Here is a 19,468-nt window from a genome sequence, read left to right on the forward strand (position 1 = left end):
GTCAAGTGAATTGCTGTCAATCATGAGAGCAAATTCGTCCCCATAGCCAAGGAAACAGGATGGAACACAGTCATCGAGATATGCCGTAAAAGGAGTATACCGTTCCTAAAATGTATTATGTCGAAAATGAAAATAACATATTACGTCTCTTTTTACTTGCAGTTGATAAATGGGGCAAGTCACTCGAAGTAGAGTAGCTCCCACCTGTGAAGCAAGATGAAACAAAGTCAATTGATTCAGCATAAAAAGGGAGTATCGTCCCTAAATTAGTCCAATTCAATTTTGGAATATAAGTAACATGCCCCATCTCTTGTAGGAAAATGTGCACATTGACCGCTGGAGCAACACCTTATACCAAGAAGGCATGCCAAGGCCCAACCATCCATTTTGATGGAATAAATGGAGTAAAACATCCAAGGAGCAATGCCCTCACATGTCAAAACAAGGATTACCCTCTCCTTTCATCTTTGACGCCCACTCAGAATGAGTGAATTCGATAACATATAAATGGCCTATTTGAAAGCAAGATCTTCAAGGAAATGTTAACACCTGAGGAGCAAAAGCACATGAAGAGGAAACACAAGACATTTAAAGTCAACTGCAGGAGAAGGGTAATTCGGTATCGTTTCCAAAATGCCCCTCTCTAACTTCATTATTTGACGTAGTTCCCTTGTTTGACAGGAAGCGTCGGTAGTCGAGAAACAAACTCGAGAAATTGATTTAATCATAATCTATATCGACAAAGTAAGCATGTGGAGTTAACACATGACAAAGTCACCTAAGTTGGCTTAAAATATGTGTTGTTCTAGAGCCGGTTCAATTAAATAAAAAAAGAAGCGCCCCATAGACACTACCAGCGCTTCGGCCTGGTGGTATGGGAATGAATGAACGGTCCGAGAGGTACGGGGTTCGATCCCCAAAACGCCAGCAAGGTTGCCATGTAAAAAGAATAAAAAATAAAATAAAAATTTTGCATCTCTTATTTTTGCAAAAAGAAGAAAATGCTTGAACTAATGAGACCAAAGACCTGAGATTCTCTTCAAGCCTTAAAACAGTACGTTGCATTTGAAAGCTCATATTACCTACTTTCACTTGGATCAAGTAATGTTTCCTTTAGATCTCGTATGCGATGAGTGTCGAGGCTTGAATATGGGCATGTAACCTGTTTGTTTGACTTGGGTTCAAACCCAGATTTGCAAAATCAGTTCAAACCCGTGTATTTGAGGATGATTTTAGCTTGGTTTTAGTGTGTTTTTAGCTATGATTTCTATCTAATTTCGTTCTTTGCATGTGGTAGTATAATCTTAATACTTTAGTTTCACATGAGATTGCTTATGGATCGAGATTGAAGGCCACGAGCATGACCCGAAGAAGCCGTTTTGGGGTGATTTGATGCAAACCAAATATTCGATAAAATGTTGAAACCAAGCTCCAATCTCGAAACGGTTGATTTGAGCTTAATCATTATGATATTCATGTGATTTGTTACTCCATGTTAGCGTAGATCGGTTTAAGGAATCATTATTAATATTCTTTTAAAAAATAATTAAAAAAAAGAGAAAATATGAAAATTTCAAAAATATCAAAAAATGTTAGATAGCATCAAATTAGGATATAAATGACATTTATGAAATTTTCCTAATTTTAAAATGTCATTTTCCTAATTTAATGCTATTTTGGTAATTTATAACCATTTTTGTAAATAATCCATTTTGTGTAGATTAAAACTATTTAAAGTAATTTCATGCATATAGAGTAATTCCATGCATATTTGAATTCTCATTTTGCTCATGGGGGTCCTGTCCCGGGGCGTGATAACAAGGCCATGTAATATTATTTGCCCGACTTGTATCGGGTTTACCTTTTCCGCATTTATTTTCAAGTCATTTCAATTTCTTGGATGTTTACTTACGCGCCGCTTTTCATTAATTTGAGTGTAAATTTCTCTTCTAAATTATGTTAGGATTAGTCTAGACATTTAAAAAAAAAACTACAAAAACATTTGCATGGACACTTAGTGGTTTCATAAAGATTATAATTGGTAATCAAGATTGTGTGGCCATTTAAATAAACAACCTTCCAAGTTAGTGGTACCGCAAGGGCGCTAATAGAAACATTGGCGTAAACAAGTCCCCGTTCCTAGAAATCTCTGGTTGCGTAGGAATCGAGACAACACTCCCGTGTCTTGATTGGTTTCTAGCCGACCCCAATAGGCTAGTGGCGACTCCTAGAATTACATAGATTGTTAAGAACTAAAATTCAAAATCCAATGTCACGCAAGGTATGGGCTTGGGAGAGCTCGCGCCTAATTTAGGGCCATTGGTCCGCCTCTTTAGGCAAATACCCCTAAACCTTCTTATTTTTCCCCGGACGGAAAAAAGAGGTCGTGACAAACTCGTGTTAAATGGTTTGACTAAAAAATTTTCCCCACGTGGCGCGGTGATTGGGACAAAAAGAACACTTGAAAATTTTCCAAGTCTTCCACTAGTTGAGAATCTAACATCACCACTTCCACTTTGACATCATGGAAAATACATAAGAACCGATTTGATTATAATCTAAGGGTGACTCTTAATAATTAATGCACTTGACCGGGTATTGCGCAAATATTCTTTCCCTAACAATAGGAAATTACATTATCTTTCAAGATTTTTACCTATCTGTTATTTGAGAACTAAAATTACTCTACAGTTTTTAAGAATTTTCATAATCCTCCAATCATAAAATAAAATATCTTAAGCACCTATAAGCATAATTTATTAATAAAACTCATTTTGACTGATCGTAGGAACCTGCTTACAGAGATGTACATGCACAAAATTTAACCAATTTCAAAGAAGATGGTCGTGTGGGTTCTTTGGCCCTTCTTGAATAGGAAGAACATCTGCAGTGTTTTTTTTTTTTTATTTGTTTGTGCCTGATGCTATTAAAGACTTTTTTGTATGTAGACTCCGCTAGGAGTACATATACTCTAGACGATGAAACTTAACTAGTTTTATTTAAGGTAGTTATGTTATTTACCCAAAAAAAAGCGAGCGGGAAACACTGTATTTTTAGTTAGAAAAGTGTATTGATCATTCCATTATACTTTTTTCAACATTCATTATCCATTCTCACATAAAAAATTTGTATTAATGTTTTAAAATTTCATTCCCGTTCTTCACTCTCATTTTGTAATGACATTAGCACTTTAGCATGAGCGATGACAAGGTCTCTTGAAAAAGCAATCTTGAAAATAAATCTAACTAAAAATTTGAGGAAGAGTTGGACTGCTTAGGATTTTACAAGCACTTGTTTGGTTTCTTGTTGGGACTTTTCAATAAATCTAACTATAAATCTCAGCACGGGGTTGTTCTCGTAATTTAGTCTGGATTTTTTTTTTGTCATATAATTTCATCTGGAGTTGAACTCGCCTTAAATGGTTTCACAAAAAATTTGGACCCACGTGGTCTGGCAATTGGGACAAAAAGAAGACTTGAAAATTTTATAAGTCTTCCACTAGTTGAGAATCCAACCTCGCTACTTCAATTTGACATCATGAAAAATGCATAAGAACCAATTTGATTATAACCTAATCGTGACTCTTAATAGTTAATGCACTTAATCAGGTATTGCGCAAATATTCTTTTCCTAGCAATAGGAAATTACATTATCTTTCAAGATTTTTACCTATATTTTATATTGTGAACTAAAATCACTTTACAATTTTTAATAAAATTCATAATCCTCCAATCATAAATATATATATATATATATATATATATATATATATTGTAAGCATCCATAAATATATATTTTGGCTGACCGCACGAACCTGCTTACAGAGCTTTACATGTACAAAATTTAACCGATTTCAAAGATGATTGTTGCGCAGATTCTTTGGCCCTTCTTGAAATGGAAGAACATTTACAGTTTATTATTATCTTTTTTATTTCATTTTGCCGGATGCTATTAAAGACCTTTTTGTATGTAGACTCCACTAGGAGTACATATACTCCAGACGATGAAACTTGACTTGTTTTATTTAATATAATTCTATTATTTACCCAAAAAAAAAGGGAGTGGGGACATTGTATCTTCAGTTAGAAAAATGTATTTATCATTTCTTTATACCTTTCTAAACATCCGTTGTCCATTCTTACGTCAAAAATTAGTATTAATGTAAGAAAATTTTATTCCCATTCTTCACTCCCATTTTATAATGACACTAGCACTTAGCACGGGCGATGGCAGGGTCTCTTGAAATAGCAACCTTCAAGATAAATCTAACCAAAAATTTGCGCAAGAGATGGACTGCTTAGGCTTGTACCAGCACTTGTTTGGCTTCTTCTTGGCACTTTTCGATAAATCTAACTGTAAATCTCAGCACATGGCTGTTCTCATAATTTCGTCTGGAAATGAACTCGTGTTAAATGGTTTGACAAAAAATTGGCCCTACGTGGCGCGGTGATTGGGACAAAAAGAAGACTTGAAAATTTTCCAAGTCTTCCGCTCATTTATTATCTAATGTTGCCACTTCAACTTTGACATCACGGAAAATGCATAAGAACTAATTTGATTATAATCTAAGCATGACTCTTAATAGTTAATACACTTAACCGCGTTTTGCACAAATATTCTTTTCCTAGCAATAGGAAATTATTTTATCTTTCAAGATTTTCTTCTATCTTTTAGATTAAGAACTGAAATCACTCTACAGTTTTTAAGAATATTCATAATCCTCCAATCATAATAGAAAATATCGTAGGCACCCATAAGCATAATTTATTGATAAAACCCATTTTGGCTGACTACAGGAACCTGCTTATAGAGCTGTACAAGTACAAAATTTAACCCATTTCATAAAAGATGGTTGCGCGGATTCTTTGGCTCTTCTTGAAAAGGAAGAACATCTGCAGTTTGTTTTATTTTTTTATTTTTTTTATTTCTTTGTGCCGGATGCTATTGAAGGCCTTTTTGTATGTAGACTCCGCCGGGAGTACATATACTTCAAACGATGAAACTTAACTAGTTTTATTTAATGTAGTTCTGCTATTTACCCAGAAAAAAAAAAAAAGGAGAGGGGACACTGTATCTTAAGTTAGAAAAGTGTATTCATAATTCCTTTTTACCTTTTTAAACATTCGTTGTCCATTCTTACGTCAAAAATTAGTATTAATGTGAGAAAATTCCATTCCCATTCTTCACTCCCATTTTATAATGACGCTAGCACTTTAGCATAAGTGATGGCAGGGTCTCTTGAAATAGCAACCTTGAAGATAAATCTAACTAAAAATTTGCACAAGAGTTGGACTATTTAGGCTTGTACTAGCACTTGTTTCGTTTATTGTTGGCATATTTCGGTAAATCTAACTGTAAATCTCATCACGGGATTGTTCTTGTAATTTCGTCTGGATTTTTTTTTTGGTCATATAATTTCGTCTGAAGTTGAACTCGTGTTAAATGGTGTGACCAAAAAATGGCCCCACATGGCGCGGTGATTTGGACAAAAAGAAGACTTGAAAATCTTTCAAGTCTTCTACTAGTTGAGAATCTAACATCTCCACTTCAACTTTAACATCATGGAAAATGCATAAGAACCAATTTGATTATAATCTAAGCATGACTTTTAGTAGTTAATGCATTTAATCGGGTATTGCGCACATATTTTTTTCTAGCGATTGGGAATTACATTAATTTTCAAGATTTTCACTTATCTTTTAGATTGAAAACTGAAATCACTCTACATATTTTAAGAATATTCATAATCCTCCAATCATAAAAGAAAATATCGTAAGCACCCATAAGTATAATTTATTGATAAAATCCATGTTGGCTGACAGCAGGAACCTTCTTACATTATTGTACAAGTACAAAATTTATTCGATTTCAAAGATGATGGTGGCGCGTATTCTTTGGCCCATCTTGAAAAGGAAGAACATTTGTAGTTTGTATTTTTTTTTTTTTTATTTCTTTGTGCCTGATGCTATTAAAGACGTTTTTGGATGTAGACTCTGCTTGGAGTACGTATACTCCAGACGATGAAACTTGACTGGTTTTATTTAATGTACGTCTATTATTTACCCTAAAAAAAAGGAAGTGAGGACACTGTACCTTCAGTTAGAAAAGCGTATTCATCATTCCTTTATACATTTCTAAACATTCGTTGTCTATTCTCACGTCAAAAATTAGTATTAATGTGAGAAAATTCCATTCCCGTTCTTCACTCCCATTTTATAATAACACTAGCACTTTAGTACAGGCGATGGTAGGGTCTCTTGGAATAGCAACCTTGAAGATAAATCTAACTAAAAATTTGTGCAAGAATTGGATTGTTTAGGCTTGTACTAGCACTTGTTTGGTTTCTTGTTGGCACTTTTGGGTAAATCTAATTGTAAATCTCAACACGGGGTTGTTCTTGTAATTTCATCTGGATTTTTTTTTTTTGTCATATAATTTCGTCTGGAGTTGAACTCGTGTTAAATGGTTTGACCAAAAAATGGCCCCACGTGGCACGGCGATTGGAGAAAAAGAAGACTTGAAAATCTTCCAAGTCTTCCAATAGTTGAGAATCTAATGTTGCCACTTCAACTTTGACATCATGGAAAATACATAAGAATCAATTTAATTATAATCCGAGCGTGACTCTTAATAGTTAATGCACTTAACTGGGTATTGCGCAAATATTCTTTTCCAAGCAATAGGAAATTACATTATTTTTCAAGATTTTTATCTATATTTTAGATTGAGAATTGAAATCACTCTATAGTTTTTAAGAATATTCATAATTCTCCAATCATAAAAGAAAATATCGTAAGCACCCATAAGCATAATTTATTAAAAAAAAAAAACACTCATTTTGGTTGACCTTAGGAACCTGCTTACAGAGCTGTACAAGTACAAAATTTTTCTGATTTCAAAGAAGATGGTTGCGTGGATTCTTTGGCCCTTCTTGAAAAGGAAGAACATCTACAGTTTTTTTTTTTTAATTTCTTTGTGCCAAATGCTATTAAAGACCTTTCTATATGTAGACTCTGCTGGGAGTACATATACTCCAGACGATGAAACTTGACTAGTTTTATTTAAAATAGTTCTATTATTTACCCAAAAAAGAGGGAGGGGGAACATAGTATCTTTAGTTAGAAAAGTGTATTCATCATTCCTTTATACCTTTCTAAATATTCGTTGTCCATTTCACATCAAAAATTAGTATTAATGTGAGAAAATTCTATTCCCATTCTTCACTCCCATTTTATAATAACACTAGCACTTTAGCACGGGCAATGGCAGGGTCTCTTGAAATAGTAACATTGAAAATAAATTTAACTGAAAATTTGAGCAAGAGTTGGATTGCTTAGGCTTGTACGAGCACTTGTTTGGTTTCTTGTTGGCACTTTTTAGTAAATCTAACTATAAATCTTCGCACGGGGTTGTTCTCGTAATTTCGCCTAGATTTTTTTTTTTGGTCATATAATTTCGTCTGGAGTTGAACTGTGTTAAATGGTTTGACCAAAAAATGGCCCCACGTGGCGAGGCGATTGGGACAAAAAGAAGACTTGAAAATCTTCAAAGTCTTCCACTAGTTGAGAATCTAACGTTGCCACTTGAACTTTGACATCATGGAAAATGCATAAGAACCAATATGATTATAATCTAATCGTGACTCTTAATAGTTAATGCACTTATTCGGGTATTGCTCTAATATTCTTTTCCTAAGAATAGGAAATTACATTATTTTTCAAGATTTTTACCTATCTTTTAGATTGAGAACTAAAATCACTCTACAGTTTTTAAGAATATTCATAATCCTCCAGTCATAAAAGAAAATATCGTAATCATCGATTGAAAATGTTTTCAGATTACATATACCACCACCTCGTTTTAATTTGACATGATTAGATGAATTAAGAACAAGCATAAATCTCGTAGGAACTATAAAAGCTCCAATGGACAATAAACACATCGAAGGCAGAAATGTCCCTAAGACACGGCCTCACATTATAATTGGCCTATAGTGGACATTGAAATGGATGCCATGTCTGTTGTTCAAGCAATTACTTGCACTCATAGGCATAATATACTGACGAAACTCCTTTTGGCTGAATGGAAGAAATTGCTTGCAGAGTTGCGGAGATACAAAGTTGAGCACATATTTAGAAAAGCATGTGGTTACACGGATTCCTTAGCCTGCTTGGAAACGGACAACGTCTGCAATTTGCTATTTATTTCTCCGTTCCGGATGTTATTAAAGACCTTTCGTATAATGACTCTGCTGAGAGTACATATCTTTCAGACAATATCTTTCAGACAATATAAGTAGACTTGTTTCGTTTATTTAATTATATTATGCGTCGTAAAAGAGAGAAGAAAAAAAGCTTTGTCTCAAGTGTTTGGGTATTCATCATTCCTCTTTTCTTTTTCAAACATCTTTCAGCCATTATCGCACCATTAAATAAATTTGATGTGAGAATATTCGATTTCCATTCTCCACTCTTATAGTGTAACGATAACAGCATTTTGGTCTGTACGGTGCTGGTTTACTTGAAATAACATATTTGAAAATCATTAGTATTTATTTATTTCAGCATGGAAGCTTATATTGCACTATGCAAATAGAGACGTAAATTATAAAACTAACTTTATGCGATGTTGCCTATAGGACTTGAATTGCTTAGGGTTTGGTTGCTCGTTCGTACTCTTCCAGATATCTAACTGAAAATCTCGGCACAGGATTGTTCACGTAATTTCGTCTAGAGTTGGACTCATGTCGAATGGTTTGGCCAAAGAGGGTCCTGCAAATCACGTAGTCGACTTAGTCGTGCTTTCGGTTCAAATGGGCAAAGACTCCTCTTTCGAGCTTTTCTCTAATTAGGAGGATTGGGAAGCTTCGTTTGGACAGATCTTTTCCAACCTCCAATTGTGAACATTATAGTTCTCTCGGCCAAAAAGAAAAAGAGCACAAAATAGTTATGTCAAAGGCGTGTCAATTTAAAATGGAATCTTTTATATTTTCCACGAAAAGACCAAAATCGAGAGACGCGTGAAAAAACTTTTCCCTACCCTTTTAGGTTGACAAACTAGAGTCATTAATAAAAATAAAAATAAAATCAATCATTGATTCGAAATATTTTCAATTTTTATATATTGTCACCTCATTTTTTTATATAAATAATAATAAAATATGCACCATTACAATGAATTATGAATAGGCATAAATCTCTCGGGAATTATAGAAGTTTTGATGTACGGTGAACACATTGTGGCAGAAATGTGGCTATGTGATGTCCTTAGACTAGAAGTAGCCAATAAGGTTGCACATTCACATATTGGAATGGATGTTATGTCTGTTATTCAAGCAATTATAAACACTCACAGGCATATTTACAGATGGAACCTCTTTTGGCTGATTGCTGGAACTTCTCACAGAGCTGTGGGAATGCAAAATTGATCACATATTCAGAGAAGCAGATGGTTACACGAATGCTCTTTCTCTTTTTTTAAATAAATGAATTCACAATCAACGTGGGATACCTTACTGATGGTCAATCGTACTATTTGTGTATGTCTTGCCATAGACTTTTTAACATATTGCTAGAGTCTCCCTGATTTTTTGTGCTGTTGAAGTAATATTAAAAGTTATGAGCAAATAAGCATTTTTTTTTTTAAAAGGGAAAAAAAGGGTCATGAATCCGCAAGAGACAAATTAGGTCGATTCTCGGACATGTCGTGATTAACGGTTCATATCACATGGTTAGTACTCTCAAATGGTATCTCACATTTTTTCCACGAAAACGACCTACCTTGAGAGACAATCGCAAATACTTTTGCCTACCTTTCAAGTCAATGAACGGAGTCATTCTCCAATCCTTGGAGTAGGAGTAGCCCTCAAATCACGAAAAGAAAAGATCATAATCATCGATTAAATAACGGAAGCATTATACACGATTATGATAACATTGCAAATAAACATAAATTCCTTGGAAATGATAGAAGCTTTGATAGAAGGTGAACACATTAAAGCTGATTAAAAAGATTAGTGGTGGTAGACAAGTGCAACTGAGGTCTAGGCCAATGATGCAACTGTTGAATTTGTCACATTCCACACCCTCTCCTGATCATTAATCTCCATTTCCATCCAGTGACAATCATGATTCTAGTTAATGATAGACGGAAGGAGTATTCACTTGATTGGTTTCAAAAGACTCCTCTTAAATCATATCAAGGCCGAGCTCTCATCATGACAAATTGGATTAGCAAAGCATGACGGACCATCGAAATGAAAAATGAACCAAGTATAAAAGCATGTACACCAATGACGGTGACACGGTATTGTTGTCTTTTATTTATTTATTTATTATTTTTTTTGTGTGTTTGTACTACAGCACGTATGTGACAGAGGAGCCGAAGGAGAGTTTTTTTTTTTCCTTAATTGAAAATATGATCAATAGTAATTTACTTAACCAAGTTCGGTGCATAAATATCAAGAGCATCAGCACATAATGGATCAAATAGAGCAGGCAGGGGGTTTGTTACCCAATTACTAGGGAGGCTATTCGTTCTTTGACCATCAGCTTATAATAGATCAAATAGAGCCGGAGGAGATTGTGATGCCATAGCTTTTATAAGGAGCAATTTTTTAGGATACAAATTATGGGGCTTCTTATTAGCCACTCCAATCAATTATTTATTAGTTCTCTAGTTGTAGTCTCAAATAACCTACCTCCAATTAGATCAAAGGGGCAAATTTAATTTGCATACGAAATTTGACTCGAGATATCACCTAATATAAACTGGTGAAAAAGTTAGATATCTTTATTAACGACTCCAATTAATTCTAGGGCTTCTTATCAACCACTCCAATTAATTCTTTATTAATTCTTCAGTTGTAGTCTCAAATAACCTACCTCTGATTAGATCAAAGGGGCAAATTTAATTTACATACAAAATTTGACTCGAGATATCACTTGAAATAAACTAGTGAAAAAGTTAGATATCATTATTAACCACTCCAATTAATTTTGGGGCTTCTTATTAACCGCCCCAATTAATTCTTTATGAATTCTTTAGTTGTAGTCTTAAATAACTTACCTCCAATTAGATCAAAGGGACAAATTTAATTTGCATACGAAATTTGACTTGAAATATCACCTAATATAATCAAGTGAAAAAGTTAGATATCTTTATTAACCACTCCAATTAATTATGGGGCTTCTTATTGACCACTCCAATTAATTCTTTATTAATTCTTCAGTTGTAGTCTCAAATAACCTACCTCCAATTAGATCAAAGGGGCAAATTTAATTTGCATACGAAATTTGACTTGAGATATCACCTGATATAAACGAGTGAAAAGTTAGATATCTTGAGCGTAAATAACAAGCACGCTTGACTCTTTGATGGTTCATTATTTCCATAGCTTCTTACAAACGAATCTACAATCAACATGAAAATTAAGGTACTAGCCAAGTGACAATTAAGAGTAACAGACCATATATGTATGTCTTGCTGCAGATGTTGTACAACATATTGCCTAATTTTTTCTGCTTTTTTTTTTTAAATAAAAAAATTAATGTAAGGAGTTATAAGTAAATAATCATTTTCTTTTTTTCAAAGGGAAAGAAATGGTCACACATCCACAAGGTACATTTAGTCGCCTTCTCGTGCATGCCTTAATTGATGGTTCATGTGCAGTCATAATCGCATAGTTAGTCCTTAAAAGTGACATCTCATTTTTTTCCACAAAAAGACAAAAATTAAAAGACCTGTGAAAAGACTTTTGCCCATTTTTCAAGTTAATGAACTGCGATATTCCTAATCCTCAAATCACAAAAAGGTAAAGAAAAAAGAAGAAAAAATCAACCACCAGTTCAAACTGATGGAACCTCTTTTGCCTGAATGCAGGAACTTGCTCGTGGAGCTGCAGGAGTAGAAATTGGAGTACATATGCAGAGAAGCAAGTGGTTACACAGATGCTTTGGCCCTACTTGGAAAGGAGCAACATCTGCTTCGTAGTTTGTTAATTGTTCCTCTATTCCAGATATTATTAACAAAACTTTTGTATTCCGCTGGGAGCATTTATATTTTAGACAATAGAACTTGATTTGTTCTATTTTATTTTGTTCAATATCCAGTGAAAGAACAGTCCTCAATCAAAAGCTTGTCTCTATGATTTTTATGTGTTTTTCTTGATTCTTGGGATATTTTTTTTCCATAAAGTTTCGTAAATCATTAACCAATTTTTTTTTTTTTACTATTATGTTTTTTCCTCTTAATTTATTCATTTGGTTTATGCGAAACAGCCAGCTTCTCTGATCCAATTTAATTTCTGACCGACATCTTGTCATTGTCCTTTCACTGTGTATCTTAACCAAATTCTATTCTTGTAAAATGATGGTTGGTACGCGATGAACAAATCGAACCCATTCACCTTTAAGATAGAGAAAGCGTGTAATAGGTCAATTAAGAATTATTCTAAGATTTGAATAATCTTTTTACCCTGAGATATATATTCATTTAATTTATAAAATGTTCTTGATTTTTTTTTTCCTGGTTGGAAGCAAATTTCTTTTCCAATGGAAATTATTCTAACTTTTATTACTACTAGGTGAACACACATAGATGGTTGCACAATCAAGATGATTAAAAGGCATGGAGTAATCAACACATCAAATCAAGATAATAAAATCCGCACTTTAAAGCAGAATAGTATTAAAGTAAAGACGGTTAAGGTAAAGTGTGAGAAAATAAAAGGCGTGGAGTAAAGACTTGTTGCTCCGCCTCTTTTAGTTGGGACTCGTTTTTTTAGTTCATATGCGTGCTGGGTTTGAATGAGTTGATATGGCTGACTTCGAGTATTTCTTGTTGATTTCTTTGGGTCTAGATCTAAGGTTGAATTCTAAAAAGATCAAAATGCTTTGCCCTCCTTCATCCGTTCTCACCACGTGTTTGATACCTCAGGTAGTGTTGTTCTAAAATGAGACCAAGGTTTTGTTTGTTTTTGTGAAAGCATATCTTAGATCTATTTGAAGTGTTTTCATCAACTTGAGATGTCCTTTGATCTATGTAGGTTGAACTCAACACCAAAATGTCGGTTCATCGGAATGCCATATCACTTTTGTTGATCGCATAAGACTTGCTCAGTGAAATGTTTCTGAGAAGTGTTTAAGAAATGACTTCTACTTCTGTTCGAGTATGTAGGCACTTCTTGATGCAATTTTTCCGGTCATTAGTTGTTAAGCATGATTTTCATGAACGATGAAGTCACTGCATCCGTGAATCTTGTTTGAGATATGCTGTGTCTTTTCCATTGAAGGTGACAAATGGCCGGCCGGCCGCATGGTAGTTGTCGGGAGTGAATTTGTTTTTCTGGTAACTGGTCGGGGTGATGATTAGTGATGGCCCGGTGGTGTGAGATTGATATGTGTTTAGCGATGAACGGCGGTGGTCGGAGATGAATATATATAACGCGGCCGATGTTGGAGTCCGGTCGTCGTGGGTGCTGGGCGTCTGATATGTGACTTGGATTTATCTCGCTTGTTTGTTTGGTTTTGGGCCTGGGCTAGGCTAAATAGGGTTGGAGGCCCGGCCTAGGACTGGGCTGGCCTTGGGGGACTGGGCCTTATGTGGATGGGGCTCAACGCAGGAGCCCGATCCGCTGAGGCCGTGTTCAAGAGCCTGGCTTGGGTCCCGATTTTCTGAATTAGAAATAATAAAATAATAATAAAATATTAAAAATAAATATAATCGAAAATGATTAAGAAAAAAATCAGAAAATAGTTTAGAAAGAGGCCTTAATTAGTTTGTTTTATTTCAAAGCTAGATGTAGCTTTAGTTTTATATAGTTTGCATAACCTTTAACTAAGGGGTTTTTAGTAAAATATTGAGGATTGCTTCCTCGAGTCTTTGTTGATTGTCAAAGAGATGTATATGCGTTCAATGTTTGTTTGAAGGTCTTTCTTGACTGAGGAAATATTTATGAATGGTTCATCACCACAATTAGGATCAAGTCCACGCCAATGAGTATGTGGAATGCCTACTATCCCTATGTTTTTTCCTTTGATCAAGATGACTAATGTCCATCTCTGTTAAGTGAAAAGAAGAACAACAAAGTTAACCCACTAATTTAATATTAAAAGTTTGCTTAAGATAAGTTCAATTGCGCCGTCCATTGTATATGTTGTTTACATTATTAGTAAACCCAAGAAAATCTATTTTTCAGTAGGTCGTGTGCATCATTCTGATTGCACAATTACCTTGTTTAGTCTTCTCAATTAATTATGCATTCAAGATTTAATTAGAAGGAGTTATTAACATATTATGGGCTGGTTAGAAACCTGATTGAGATGGGTTTGCAAACCAGATATATGAATATGGGATACACTAGATTAATTGAACCACCACGTTGAGAAATGTATTCAATATCAATCGCTTGCTTAGCTCCAATCTACCTATAATTTCGAACTAATAGAGTCCTTTCATAGCTTTGCCTTTTCAATGGTGTCCATTTCTCTGAAGAATCGACTCTTCACTTATATAAAAGCATCTGAGCTTCTACACAGCGAACCACGCAAAAGTACGAGAATTGCTCGTGTGTAAATAAGTTCAACATAGAGAGAGGAGAACCTCGAGGGCATGCTTGTAGCGCTTGAGCTTGTGAAGCTCTCTATCCACTTGCGAATCGTCACCACCCACACTGCGCTTTGCGTACAGCAGGCTCAGCAGCCTCTTCCCGAACGTGTCTCCGCCTTTTCTCTTCGACGACGTCCTCCGCCCCCGCAGCCTCTGCCGAGAAGTGGCAGTCGACGGTATGAAGGGATGCGTGTGTAGAGCGAAGCAGCATAGCGTTCGGTGCCCTCAATTACAGAACAAAATTGAAAAATGAACATAGTATTGCTAAATAAGAAAAAGGGGCATATAAGTCTAAAGAAAGTTTTCTCTTAAAAGATTGTGGAGGCAGACATTACCCTTTATGGAAAGAAGATTTATATAACGTCTTTGCTTCTAAGATAAAAATGTCTGAAATGCTTCACCGGTGGTCGGATCCTACGCAATGGAAAGAAGACGAGTTTGACCCGGAGCAATATATAACTCCACATATTTCTCCCAACTTGTTTGCAGCTTGTGTTCGGAAGTGCCACATGCTTTGCAATAATGAAGATGACCTAGCTAACCCCTAAAAGTAATCGCAATTAAAACGGCAAAGAATTTTTTTAATTGGTTATTTTTATTATTTTTATCCATTTCTATTTTTATCTAAACAAAACACAACCTAAAAAAAATCGATTCATTTCAGAATTCAAGGAGGACTCCCTTAGTTAGGTGAATACAAATCAAATGAAATTCAACTAAATTTATTCCTAACGTTAGCTGCCCGATTGAAACCAGCAACTTATTATTATTATTATTATTATTATTATTATTATTATTATTATTATTATTCCTTCGTTTCCAGAACATGCATTCCTGTAGATTTCCCGATCTTCCTCTTTCCTTTCTTTTACTCTATCGTTTTTTCTTGGTCAAGGCTCTCCCTCCATTATTTCCTAAACACACAAGCTTTGATCTGGTCTTCTTCCCTTATTATTCACGACCAAGCTGTTCAACCTATAAACCCAACACTCACCATTGATGTCCATTCTTCACCTTAAGCAACCAAAGCACGAGAGCATTTTGCCTGAGAACGATATTTACAAGCTTCATACAGGGGGCTAAACATGTCTTGCTCCACCAATGATCAACTCCAGTCACCACTTGAATCCATACAAACGTCCACTGGCTACCACACATACACCCAACCAGAATGCTCAGGGGCCATATGGAACACAGAGAAAACGAAGCAACACAGTCACTTTTGGAAGTCGCGGCCATGACTTAAAATCAAAGGAAGCAGAAGCAAGACTAGCGAATTATATGCACATATCACGATCTGAGTATGAGATAAACGTATAAGCATTCAATTTCAGAAAGACAGCCTCTCGAATATATATGCGATCTCACTCGGTTCACGGACAATTAATGATCGGTTCAAACACAGAGCACAGAAGCATCATCGAAATATCGATTCCGATCCAGAGGATTTCAGTGACATTAAATTTTGCCTATTTTATCCCTAATCGGGACTGGATTTTCACTCGAGCTTAAATTACAACGTTCGCACTCAGCTTACTAAAACAGAGAATGATGTACATACGTTGGAGATGCAGCCTCTGGCCACCAATGGTGATAGAACGGATAACCAAGTTCTTAGACCCGTTGACTCGGATGATTGGCCCCGGCGAATAAGCTTCAAAGAAAGACTCGAACTCTTCGGATATCTCGGCCTCAAAAGGGACTAGAACAGAACCAGACGATTCGGGAATGGCAAACGGTGTCGACTGGTGGCCCGAAATCAATGAAGGAAACATATAAGTGAGAGAAAATAGATTAGAGGAGCTCGTATCAATTCATTCTCGGTGGTTTTTGGCGATCTCTGTTCTCTGGTGCGGGTGCTCTGTTTCTTCTGTGAATGAGCTCGAGCAGCTGGGATGGCCAACAGTGAGTGGAGGTGGTGGACGGTGGATTGATGGCGATGGAGAGAAAATCCAGAGGGAAAAATGGCCATCGTGTATTGCTTTGCTTCGCGCGTGTGCTCATTTCTTTCTCCAACTGCTTCGCTCCTCTCCTCCATCACGTGCGCGTCTGAGCTTTGGAGACGAAACAGAGAAGAAGAAGAAGAAGAAGAAGAAGAAGCAAAGAAGGAAAGAGGCCGGGCTTGTCTATGAAGTCCTGTGGGCTCAATTCACATCAATCAGACCTGGGCTGCCCCGATTGGGCCTCGCAAGTGATGGGCGTATTGGACTGTATAGGGTCGAACCTAAGGACTTTCGTCTTTTTTTTTTACCATTATTTATTTCTTAGTTTTTTTTTGCAAAACTATATGCTTAATTTTGCCGGCAAAAATTCAGGTTTTTTAACATTAAGTTCTTTCAAACATATGAAGGTAAAGAGCGTGAGAAAAGACAAACCATATAATTCTAAAATAGAAAAAAGAGACGATTTTTAAATTCAACTAAATGATAGTACGACAAGAGGAAAAGAGTTGTTTCCCAAAAGAAAAAAAAAAAAACACACACACACACACAAAGGGTTACATTTATGATAGTGTTGCATAAGTATCCGACTACATGCACAACTCTTTATTTTTCAATGCCTTCCCAATCTTTTCCATCCTTTTGCCATTCTCTTGGAGTAGTGCAAGAACCACATGCTCTTCTCATCAATGATCAAGTGTCACGCCCCGATCCTCGGACGCGCGCACATCCTTCTACTTGGTCGATTTTATAATGCGATATCCCAGGACTATGTATCGTCGACCCTTTCTATTTATTAAGCACATGCGGAAGCAGTTATAAATCCCCAGACAATAAAACAATGGGATAGGAAAGTAGGCCATATTTTTCATATTGAAATTCACAACCACACTTTCATTAACATCACCACTCATAGTATATTTACAATACTATTTACAGCATAAAAGTCTCACACCTATCTACACTAAAACAAGGTTCACAAAAGGGATGGGATCTCAATCCACATCTGGGTTATATTCAAGATCCCTCTCTGGATCATTTTCTACTTCAAAATACTTTCTCCCCTTCAGGTTCTTCCTCCTCAGCTTTTCCTCGAGTGCCAAATGGTTATTCAATAACCAATGAGACCACGTCTCAGTGAGTCCTACCCACTAAGACTCGATTAATAAACTAATACGCCATACGGTTGCCTAAGCACAACCCGAGTCAGAGGACTTACCTTAGCCTCAGTTCCAACCTGCAATTCAAGGTTAAACATAGATATTCAAACAATTCACGACATCCGATCAAGCACTGGCCAATCAACTAAGTCGATTACATGTTAATTAGACCCTCTCTAGGTCATCCCACTCATACCATGAATTCCCAGTGGTGTACTCATTCACCAAATCACATGTGTTTCTCGGGCGTCGTTTTCGCCAATGACATACCGATCACCGACACCGTGCGTTCTTTAAGGCGCCGTTTTCACCAGTGATAACCTTGATCACCGAACCACGTGTCTTTTCTAGGGCGCCATTTTCGCCAAGGTGATATCCGCTATAGACAACATCGTGAGTTCTTTAAGGCGCCATTTTCACCAGTGATATTCCCATAACCACCGAACCACGTTTGTCTATAAGTCATTTACGTGCGTTCTTTAAGGCGCCGTTTTCGCTAGTGATACTCCCAATCACCGAACCACGTATGTCCAATAATATCGTACCTGATTGGTCTCAACCAATAATGTTCTCAGTTAGCTCTCACCATTCTCCCTGCTATATAGCCCATCAAAGCACCGGTGCTATATATCCATACTCAGCCATCCATAAATCAAATATTCAATAACAAACAATTTAGGACAAATCCTCAAATTTCACAATTAATTCAATTCCACACAACGTAGAGCTCAAATAAATAAACAGGCTACACCACGACAATCACCACGAAATTCCGGTCACCGGCTATCCCGGTTGAATTTCCGGAAAAATAATTAATTAAATAAATAAATTTCGAAAATAAATAAATAAACATTAAAAATCCAATTTAGGCCCATATTGCCTTATTGGAGCCCGAAACGGGTGGGGAAAAATCCAGAGATACATTCAATAAATAACCAAACATTTCTACTTGCTAATAGCTAGGTCTAACCACCTAACATGCATCATTAAGTCACTAAATTAATTATTCTAACCTAATCTAACCACCTAAGTACATGTAATTAAATCTAACCAACCCTAAGGCATAATTAGCAAACTAATAAAGCATTAGTGAGTAAAACTCACTTGATCAAAAGCGGGGACCGAGTCACCGCGACGGCGGCCGAAATCGGGCTTTCGACAACACCGGTGGACTTGGACCGGGCCTTAGGCTTGGCCCCAACAAATCTCAGCCCAACTGAGATTTGTTCCTGCTTTTGGGCTAGACCCAAGTTGAATTGGGCCTGCTGAAATGGGCTTGAAGACTGCAGGAGATGGGCCTCAATAAAATTCTGCTGAATTGGGCCTCAAATTACTGGGCTGCAACTTGAATTAAATTGGCTGAAGAACTGCTGGACTGATGGGCTCAAAGACTGCAAGCTTGGGCCGACTGTTCTATGGGTGAAGAAGAGAAATCACGCGGACAGGGGATGGACTTTCGGTTGCTCATGCGGCTGAAGACCGTGGACTCACGGCTTCGATGATGCTGTTGCTTCGCTGGGGTTCTGGGATTCCTTCGGTGGAATTTGCTGGCCGCATATGGAGTTGCGGACGTGAGATCAGGGTCTTCGGTGGATGCAATGTTGACCGAAGAAGGGCAGGTGGCAGCGGCTTGTGAACCTATGGAGAAGAATCGGTTGAGCTCCGCAGGTGATGGATGCGCGCGGCTTCAGCTTTGTTGGCCGCGAGAGAGAGAAGACACGAAGATGGGTGGTCTTCGTTGATGGAGTCAACACCAAGGCT

General features: G+C 36.5%; 1 pseudogene; it reads left to right on the forward strand.

The window, feature by feature from the left end:
• LOC120286268 overlaps positions 1-19,468 on the forward strand; it is a 69,303-nt pseudogene that overhangs the window by 41,696 nt on the left and 8,139 nt on the right.

The sequence above is a fragment of the Eucalyptus grandis genome, chromosome 5 (assembly GCF_016545825.1).
Source record: "Eucalyptus grandis isolate ANBG69807.140 chromosome 5, ASM1654582v1, whole genome shotgun sequence".
Lineage (NCBI taxonomy): Eukaryota > Viridiplantae > Streptophyta > Magnoliopsida > Myrtales > Myrtaceae > Eucalyptus > Eucalyptus grandis.